The 11,026-nt window shown below is 41.1% G+C and overlaps 1 pseudogene; it reads right to left on the bottom strand.

Moving 5' to 3' along the window:
* Nucleotides 1-653: 653 nt before the first annotated feature.
* Nucleotides 654-10,232, bottom strand: LOC118929383 (single-stranded DNA-binding protein, mitochondrial-like; annotated as a pseudogene).
* Nucleotides 10,233-11,026: the final 794 nt, after the last annotated feature.

Below are 11,026 nucleotides of genomic sequence, written 5' to 3' on the forward strand. Positions count from 1 at the left end.
GAAAGGTATTAAAGCAAGCCTTCTGACGCTTACTTATGAGAGAGAGAGAAAAAGAGAAATGGAGATGGAGAGAGAGAGAGAAAGCCAGGGCACTAAATCAATTTAAAATCGCATATTAAAAGGTGCCACAGACTTCCAAGGAATCTCCTTGTCATCAGTGTAGCAAAAGAGAGGTGATTTCCCCCTCTTCTCCCCACACACAGAAATAGACTTTTTTTTTAATGGTCTTCTGGGAATTCTAGTCCAGCAAAATAAAGTGAGGAAAGTGTCTTCTATTTTCTAATAATCCACCAAGGAGTCCCTAGCAGAGCTTGGCCTGCCACCTCTCCTGGGAAGAAGCCCTCCTAAGGCTCCATCTGCAAGTGAAAAAGAATAAGGAAGGGAGGAAAACAAAGTGTGCTTTCCCTGCCTTCCTTTTATTTTGGCCCCATGAATTGACTCAGTGTGCATAGCTGGGTCCTCAACTCCCTCTCCCCCACAAATGAGATTTTTGTTCTGGGGGCAACTTTCACTGGATTAGTAAAAATTCTTACATTACTGTATGCCTTTTTTTTAAATATATAAAAGATATTTAATTCTTGTCCTTAGAAACTATAGATGACATGATTTTGCAGTCAGATTGTCCCAAACAATGACCAAAGAAGAATCATCCACTATCTGCCTTCTCTTGTCTGGTCATTCAGAAATGTACTGTTATCAGCTGTGATTGTTGTTGCTTGTCGCCCCACATTATTTTTATCCATGAATTCACCAGAGTCTACCTACCCCTCCACATAAATTCAAGACCCCTTTTGCACGTATTCTTAGGTCACCCCTCTGAGGCCTGGCTGGAATACTGAAATTCTGTGTCATGCTGTCTTTGGACTGATCCTGCCCATTCGGTATGCTTCATTTTCCCCTGATCACCACATCTCATCTGTTGCTAGAGAATGTATTGTGACTGGGTTTTTTCCTTCCACCTGTCTCATGACAGGGTCCTGATTTGCTCACCCAAGTAACTGTGCGTGACTCAGAGATCTTTCAAGAATCAAGCTGTTAGCTGTTCAGATTCATGTCTTGCAAACTGATGAAGTCCCTGAAATACAGGTCTTGGAAACACAGCTTCTTTTTTCTTTTCCCTTAATCTAATCTTTAGTCTTTCCTAAGAACTTGTGCCCCACGCCCCACCACCTGACCCTCCTACTGTATGTCTTTTAATCTCAGTATGAGGAGATAGTATAGCCAAAGAGAATGCTAAATCGCTCAAGTGCCTCCCACTGGGATGGAAGCATTCCCTTCTCTCCCATGAAAATCTTAAAATTCTCTCCCACGTATTAGCACCTTGAGTTCTTTACTTCTCAGAGAGAACCACTTTGCCTCTGACTCTGAACCAACACCCTGTACCTGTGTCTGTTTACTAACTCTCCACTCCAATAAATTTCCCCTTGATTAGCTTTAACTCATTTGTGATGATGACATGACAATGAGGAGAAGGGTGAATGTGCACCCAGCTCTTCTCTGCTGGCCACTGGAGCTCACTTCATTGTTTCCAGTACGCCACTTGAGATTTATTTGCAATATTAATATTCTTAATTGTTCTCATGTGCTTGTTTCTTTATTCAGTGCCTAAAGTCCTTAAGGAAAAGAATGTACACACCCACACCCACATGCATACTCACTCACTTCCAATTCAGTTAAATTCAGAAAGCACCTACTCTCTTGTGTCAGGGCCTGGCACATGGGTAGGTGCATCCTGGGCACAGAAAATATAGTAACTATAGACAAAAACCTTTTAAAAATAGATGTGACACTATCCCTGTCTTGAATATGTTCATAGACACCAAGTTCTTTGGGAAACAATTTAAAACATGTATATGTATATGTTTAAAAATGCATGCATATGAGAAAACATACACAAGGAAACAGCTCAAATTATGTTAGTTGATTTGTAAACATACACACAAATGGTCAGAATGCACCTATATCTGTACCAATAACACAGCACAAGATCATAAGGCCTGCAGAGGGAGTTGGGAAAGCTTGCAGAGTCAACACCTGCGTTAGGCATTGACAGATGAAATATTCCCAAGAGAGAAGAGGAGGAAGAAGAGACACGCAGTTACCAAAGGGAAGAGGCTGGGGGAGGGTGGGTGGAGAGGGAAGGAGAAGGGTATTAAAGGGCATTATGATTAGCACACATAATGTAGTGGGGGGCACGGGGAAGGCAGTACAGCACAGGGAAGACAAGTAGTGACTCTATAGCATCTTACTACGCTGATGGACAGTGACTGCAGTGGGGTGTGTGGTGGGGCCTTGATAATATGGGTGAATGTAGTAACCACAATGTTGCTCATGTGAAACCTTTATAAGATTGTATATCAATGATACCTTAATAAAAAAAGCAAATAAAAAAAAGAGAAGAGGAGGAAGTTCATTGTAGGTAAGGGAAGAACCATATAGAAGGTAACAGTAGACAGAAAACACTTGAGTTTCTGGAGAACAGGGAGGAGTTGGGTGTGACTTGTGATGTGGAGATACAATTTAGTGAGGAAAAGACTATGGGATGGGTCTGAAAAGACAGGGTGGGACCTGTTATGATATTTCCTCTTCATCCTACAGATAAAGAACTTTGCAAAGTTTCTCAGCAGAGGTGAGAAGGGACAGAATGGTTGAAGTCCCCCCTTTATTCCTGGGGGATCTGTTCCAAGACCCCCAGTGGATGCCTGAAACCACAGATAGTACAGAACCCTATTTACACTGTAATTTTTCCTATACATACACACCTATAGTAAAGGTTAATCTATAAATCAGGCACAATTAAAGAATAACAGCATAGAAAATTTTAAATGTGCTATCATAAAACTTAAATATGGTCTCTCAAAATATAGCATTGTACAGTACTCTCTTCTTGACACGATGTGAGATGATGAATGCCCACGGGAAGAGATGAAGTGAGGTGAATCGTGTGGGCACTATGCCACAGCATTGGGCTGCTACTGACCTTTCCTCAGGGGGAGGACCATCTGCCTTGGACCCTGGCTGACCATGGGTAACTAACTGAAACTACAGAAAACAAGACTCCAGATAAGGCGGGGGATGAGTGTATGCGTTTCAACAAGATTTTCCCTGGCAGCGGTTTGGAGGGTGAGCGCCGGTAGGAGTTTGGGAAACTGAAGAACAGATAGGGGATTGCCTGCACCTTGTGGCCCATAGCCCAAATGAGGGTAGCAGTGGTGTAATGAGATGCCCTTCTCAGGGGCGCACTGAGGATCCATGGGACAAGGCAGAGAGGTGTGCAGGCGTTGACAGTGATTGTGCTTGAAACAGCGCACAGCCTGCTTAGTGACAGAATTCCTTAATCTCGTAGAGCTATGGGCAGCTGAGTTTCTGCACGTATTAATGCAGGGGTAGCATCCAGGTTTTGTGAGACCTGAAGTTTAATCAACTTTGAGAGCCCCTCTTAGGAAAAAAACTACACAAAATAGATACAAAAGTGAATATTTATTAGAGTGGGAGAAGACGTCACAACAAATTGCAATTTTTTTAAAAGCTGGGAAATACAAAATTTAGAAAACTGACATAATTTTATTATAGTTATTATTAATTAACTGCCTAACACACCTATAAAACACTTTTTCTCTACCTGTTTTTTCTGAATATACTTTTTCTTTCTTTTATGGAGGTTAAAGTCATATAACATAAAGTTCACTATATCAAGCACATATTCAGTGTTTTTTGGTAACACTGTAAGGGTTCTTTATATGTTCTGAATACTAGGCCCTTATCAGGGCTAAAATTTGCAAATATTTTCTTCCACTCTGCAGGTTGTCTTCTTAACTTCCTGATTGTGTCCTTTGGCACTATCAATTCCTCTATTCCCTTGCTGATCTTCTGTCTAGTTGTTCTAGCCATTATTGAAGGTGGGATATTGAAGTCTCCCACAATTACTGTTGGATTGTCTATTTCTTCCTTAAATTCTATTAGTTTTTGTTTCAGTATTTCGGAGTTCTGTTGTTAGGTGAATGCATGGTTATAATTGTTATATCTTCTCAATGGATTGACCCTTTCATTATTATAAAATAATAATGTGTGCCATAGTAATTCCCTTGTCATTCCTTTTACTATATATTTTTTAGTTATTTTCCTAGTTGCCCTGGGGATTACAATTAACCTCTTAATTTATAACAATCTAGTTCAGAGTAATACCAACTTCATTTTAGTATTCCCAAATCTTTGTTTCCACATAGCTCAGATCTCCCTCCTCTCCTGCTGTGGACTGTTATTGTTACAAATCTTTATACATTTTGTATCCATCAACACAGATTGATAGATACTGCTTTATGAAGTTGTTTTTAAAAGGAAAAAAGTTATAAACAGAAAGTACATCCATACTGTCTTTTATATTTCCTAATGTAGTTACCTTTATCAGAGATCTGTATTTCTTCATTTGGCTTCTAGTTAACATCCAATGTCCTTTAGCATTTCTTGCAGGATAGGTCTGATAGCAACGAACTCTTTTCATTTACCTGGGAATATCTTAATTTCTCTTCATTTTTGAAAGGTACTTTTGCCAGATACAGTATTCTTGGTTCACTTTTTCTTCTTTGAGCTCTTTGAGTGCATCACCACATTGCTTTCTGGCCTCCATGGTTTCTGCTGAGAGTCTTTTTGTGACTCCCTTATAGGTGATGAGTGATTTTTCTCTTGCTGCACACAACAATCTTTGTCTTTCAATAGTTTGATTCTGAAGTGACTCATTATGAATCTCTTTGAGTTTATACTACTGGGAGTTTATTGAGATTCTTGGAAGTATAGATAATGTTTTTCATCAAATTTTAGTTATCTGCTATTATTACTACAAATAATTTTTGCTGACACCTTCCCTTTCTCCTCTCTTCCCAGGACTGGCATGATACATACGATAGCATCCCATAGGTTTGTAAGACTACAGTCATTTTTTGCTTTATTCTTTTTTTCTTTTGTTCCTCAAACTGGATCATCTCAACTCACCTGTCTTCAAGTTGTTGACTTGTCTACCTGCTCAAAACTACAGTTGAACCTCTCTGGCAGATTTTTTATTTCAGTTATTGTACTTTTCAGCTCTAAAATTTGTTTGGCTTTTTTAAAAATATGTTTTCTATCTTTTCATTGATATTCTTTATCTAACAAGACATTCTGATGCTCTCCTTTGGTTCTTTAGATATGGTTTCCTTTGGCTTTTTGAACATACCTCAAATAGTTCATTTAAAGTCTTTTTCTAGTAAGTCAATGTCTGGACCTCCTTGGGGACAGCTTCTATTAATTTCTATTTTTTCTGTGTTTGGACAATACATTCTTTTTTCATTGCATGCTTCATAATTTTTGGTTGAAAATTGGACATTTGGAATATTACACTGTGGCAACTCTAGAAATAAGATTCCCTCCTCTCTCCAGGGTTTCTTGTTTGCTGCTTACGTTAGTTATCATTGCTTATTTGTTTAATGGGTTTTACTAACTAAACCTGTAATGTCTGTATTCTTTGTCATGTGTGGCCATTAAAGTCACTGTTTTGTTGGATTAGTAGTCAGCTAATGATTGGATAGATATTTCCTTAAATGCCTAGAACCAAAAAACTACCAAAGTTTTTGCCATGAAGTTCTGTGTGTGTTGGAGCAAGCCTTCAGTACTCAGCCCAGAAGTTTACAACTTTGTCTTAGCCTTTATTCTTCTGTGTGTGGCCTCAAGGTTAGACAGAAGTGAAATCCTAGGGCCTTGGCATGTTCTTCCTGAGCACAAGTGGCATTCTAGATTTCCATAAATACATGTGAGCTTCTCAAAGTCTTTACAGACATCTTATTTCCCAGCCTTTCCTCCCAAGCTTTTTGTTTTATGCCAACTATTATCTATAGCCTCAGGCAGCAACTACAACATTTGCCTGTAAATGCTTTGGACCAATGCCCCACCCCGCCAACAGCTTTTGAAGTTGGCAAAAAAATCAGGGCAAATAAAGACAAGCCTTTTGAGCTGGTCTTCCATGGAGCCACCAGATAAAAGGAAAATAATTACAATTCTTTGCAAATAAAGTCGATTCTCTCCCTCTGGTACTGAGAACTCAGGCTGTTTTTTTCAAGGCTACCTCTGTCTGAGCTGGCATATAGGGTATGGACTGAGGCTAAGTTCAAATGCCACAAAGCTCATGTTCTTACTGAGATTCAGCATTTTGCTGCAGCACTCCCCAGTTCCTGCAAACCTTTAGTTAATTTCCAGGTTCTAAAAAAAGTTAATTCTAACAGTTTTTTTCTTTGCTTTATAGAAGGGCAGATTATTGGAGTTCCTTACTCCACCATTGTTACTGTCATCATTCCTCTCTGTATACTTTCTTATTTCTTCATATGACAACAATTTTGTAATATAATTTTCCATTGAAGAAGAAGGATAAGGCAGTCTTTCCTTTAGCATGGTTGACTAAGCTTTAAAAAACCTTACAATTTAGAAAACTTTCTTACAATTTATGAGCAATGGCACATTTATAACTTCCTCTAGTTTCTTGCTCAGACAGGGCTTCCTGCTAGAGCGGGCAACCCTCAGAGGACTCAAGCACTTTGATCATAGATGATGTGTCTCCTGCGACGACTACCCTAGCAGCTGGCTAGGGTTGGTCAGGTCCTTTCACCTCGTCCTCTCCCCCATACTCCTACCCACATCGGGCTGGTCTGGGATTGAGGAAAGATACCTACCTGGGAGATTGATTTTAGTGTACCCCGAGCAAGCTGAAGTGCAGCCTCATGGAAATGTACTCAAATTAGATTATGATGATGGTTGTACAACTCTGTGAAATACTGAAAAAAACACTGAATTGTACAGTTTAAATAAGTATGTTTTAAGTTACATATATTATATCTCAATAAAGCTGTTAGAAATTACGACTGTACAGGGGGACCACAGGTGAGGGCAGCACGCCTGGTCTCAGCCCATGCTAGAGAGATGCTTCTTTTCCTTTTCTGTGGAGAAGAACATCAGCCTAGGAGGGGCACCCACAAGTGAGGAGGCCTGAAGCCACTTTAGCTCTTCAGAAATCTACCTTTGAGGAGATATACACACATACATTTTCCTCTTTTCTTTCATTCATTCTTTTTTTCTTTCCTTCTTTTCTTTCCCTCTTCCTTCCTTCCTTCCTTTGTTGAATGACTACTTCAGGGTTTCAAAACTTTTTTAATGTTGGCAGACACATACTTAATTAACTTAGCCTCCCATTTTCACTGACTCATCTGTTGGGAATGAACTCACAGGTTAAGGTGAGGGGAGGTAGGGCCTGAGAAGATGAAAGGGGGAGTGACATTTAAGAAATGTACTGATATGTGAGCAATAGCTGCTCAATTTAAAACAACAAAATACACTAGCCAATCTTTTCATTTGTTTCCTTTACCTAGGACTGATGGTAACATTGGGAGCATCAGCCAGAAAATCAGATTTGGCCTCAGAAGCAATAATAGATTTGACAGATACCTTGGGAATCTATATCTGAGGGACACCTCAGCTCATGGAATTTCACACTGGGCCTCATGCTGTAGTTCAGAAGTTACCCTCAAACATACACAGATATCTTTTCCTGATTATTCCATAGTCATTTCCAGAACTCTGCCTATGATTATCTTTAATCAATTTTGGTTAACTTTTGGCTGAACCATGGGCACTTATAGGACTAGCACATTCTGACAACTTTGGTGGATTCTTACACTGAGCACAGTCATTCTCCTTCCCACTCTGTCATCACCATCACTGTTCTCTGTGAAAAGATCCTTGCCTGCATGATCCTGAGATTTGACAGGCACAAAAAAGAAACCTGTTTTTATCAAGGGGCTTTCCACCCAAAAGGATACTGTGTAGTGGCAAAGCCTGCCAGATATCACCAAATCTGCTTCTCTTTAATCCTGGACACAAAGACTATATTTCCCAGTCTGACTTACAGTTAGATGGGATCATTTGGCTGAGATCTCGCCAGGGGAATGTGGGCAGAAATGATATGCACCATCTCCAGGACTGCTCCTCTACCAAACACTTCATCCACAGGATCCACTCTGCAATTTTTACCTTCTAGCTGGCTTGAATGGAAATGACTTCCAAGGCAACCTGAGCAGAGTTAAAGATGGCAGAGCCAAAAAGAAAATAGAACTGGGTCTCTGAATAGCCACCTTAGACTGTCAAATGAATGGAACTTCTCTTGCATTAGACACTGATATCTGGAGGGTTTTTCTGAATCTAGTGATGCCCTAACTAGTACAAATGTGTTTTAAATGAGCTCACCATATTAAAAGCTATTGTGTGTAACAAATTGTCTCAAAATGTAATGACTTAAAGCAACATAAATTTATTATCCCACATTTTCTGTGTGTGAGGAATTCAGGCATGGCTTGGTTGGGTATCTGCAGCTCTGGGACTCATAAGGCTGCAGTTGAGGTGCTGGCCAGGGCTGCGGTCATTTCAAGACCCTCCTGGCAGAGAGTCCATGACCAAGCTCACTCCGGTGGCTGTTGGCAGCAGCTAGTTCCTTCAGGGTAGTTGGACTTAGGGCCTCAGATCCTTGCTGCCTGTTGGCTGGAGACATCAGTTCCCTGTTAGAGGGGCCTCTCCACAGGGCAGCTGATGACACGGCAGCTGGCTTCCCTCAGAACAAGGGAATGAGAGAACCAGAGAGTGCTCAAGACAGAGTCACAGTCTCTTTGTAATCTGATCTTGGAAGTGACATCCCATCACTTTCTGCCATACTGTGTTGTTCAATACAGGTCTGTAGGTCTTCAAGGGAGGGGATCTCACTCAGGGGCATGAATACCAGGAGGTGGGAACTTTGGGAGCTGTCTTAGAGGCTGCCCACCACACCAACCTTATGTGATTCTTTATTCCTGACAGCTGTGGACAAATTTAACTTTTAAAATGCTCCAACACCGCACTGTCCAATATAGAAGCTGTTAGCCATACATGGCTATTAAAATGAAGTAAAATTAAAAATTCAGTTCCTCAGGCACACTAACCACATTTCAAGTGCTCAAATAACCACATGTGGCTAGTGGCTACCATATTGGACAGTGCAGTGCAGATATAGAACACTTCCACTGTCACAGGAAGTTCTACAGGACAGTACTGCAAACAAAACAAAAACTCCTCTCTTTAAAAAGCTGACTTTTCCCATAATTGTGGAGCAACAAACATCTGTTTTCTGAGGTACCCAGACTCTTTTTCTCCATTCATCACTGCTCATGTTTTTCCTCTGTTTCTTTTCAGGAACTTGACTACAGCTAGTGTCTTCACTCTTGAAAACATACTTTCAAGACAGAAGTGCTTGTACTCATTCATACTCGGGTGTAAATGACTATCTTTTAACCTCATAATTTCCTCAAAAGCATTTTCATTCCAGCAAGACTGAGTCTAAAGCTGAAAGAGTGTTTAATTGTGGCACTTTTGATAACAGCACCACTAACTGAGGTTGTGTGTGTGTGTGTGTGTGTGTGTGTGTGTGTGTGTGTGTGTTGGTGTTCAAGTCTTATGAATGATTTTGAAACTTAAAGATCCTTCCTGAAATGAGAATACTCACCCCTTATCTATGAAGCTTATGATTCAGGTTTTCACATATGAATTTTCTCAAAGGAGATAACAACCTGGATCTGGATGTGTTCTAATTTAGCAAAAATCAAACAAACCATAAAGGAGAAAGTATATCTACATATTTATAACCAGAGACCACAAATTAGGTGAACTAAATTATGAAATGTAATGCCTAGCGCTTCTTCCTGGAATATAAATTAAGAGCCTTTTAGTGTCAGAGGGAAAACAGAAATTCTTTGACAGAGGAGGCAAAAGCGTTGGAAATGACTCCGTTGGTTACCAGCAAGATGCTTTCCTACCTGAGTTAACAGGCCTGTTATTAGAGCCTGGTGCCTAATATTTGCCTCCGTGGCTTGAGCAGGGTCATGGCTGCTACAAACATAATTTGTCACATTGTCTCCGTGTGATCATTTGGAAGCAGAGTGAGCTGTCTCTAATGACAGGTCACAAACATTCGTCAGGCGGGCTCCTTTATGCCTGCCTCCTAGGGCTGGGCGCTGGCAGCCCTGCCATTCAGGAGCTTGTTTTTGTTATGGAACAAAAGCCTCACTCCCAGCTGTGGCGCCAAAATCTAGCTCGCACTGTACAAGTAACTGACAGCTCCAAAGCTTGGCGTGGGGGAGGCCAGGCTCGGCTCCTCCAATAACGGTTGCCCCTTTCTGTGAGCCCCGCATGTTTACAGGCAGCCCTGCTGCCGGCGGGGAGGGAAGCGAGGGGGAAAACCAGGAAGTGGAGTAGGCTCGGAGTGGGCGGGCGCCCCTGGAGAAAAGTGAAAGTGTGAGAGACCCGCAGCCTGGGAGGAAGCCACAACCTAGCCCGTGCCTGCGGCTGGGTGCTGGGAATGTGTTTGGTGAACTCCTGCAAGAAATTTCCCCTTTAAGTTCCTTCAGACTTCGTGTGTACAGTCTCTGTGATTATAGGAAGATAAAGTAACAAACAATGGGTACCCTTTACTCAGGGAGGCTGATAGATAACCATTTAAGAACTCAGTCCCCTACCCAGTGCTCTGAATTAACACAAATGTGAGAGAAACTGGAGTAGATGGCATATGTATTAGAGGTGTTATTTCCTCCCCCAAATCTTTAAAGCAAAATGTTATTGCCATCATCATTAAGGAGATGCTGTTAAACACTGAATTGTGCATGCTGTTGCTATGTATTGAACCACCTAAAGTGAAAAGAACTTATCCTGCCTTGAGTGGAAAATAGATTAACATAACAAGGGAAGTTCCAGGGTGTGCTTTGCAGAAGGAATATTATAGCAAGATCTGCCTCTGCTACACACCAGGCAGCATAAAACAGATTCATGCCTGGTCAGTGGGCACCAGGAGATTGAAAAGCATCTCACTTTGGGGGAAAATTAAATGATTCTGAGTTTGTAGTTTCTGGATTGGAGGCAGTAGAGCTCAGTGGTTGAATAGTAGCCAGTCTGCCCCTCTGAGCACCTCCATGGGTTCTGCTTCTGCTGG

Source organism: Manis pentadactyla, chromosome 3, assembly GCF_030020395.1.
Source record: "Manis pentadactyla isolate mManPen7 chromosome 3, mManPen7.hap1, whole genome shotgun sequence".
Lineage (NCBI taxonomy): Eukaryota > Metazoa > Chordata > Mammalia > Pholidota > Manidae > Manis > Manis pentadactyla.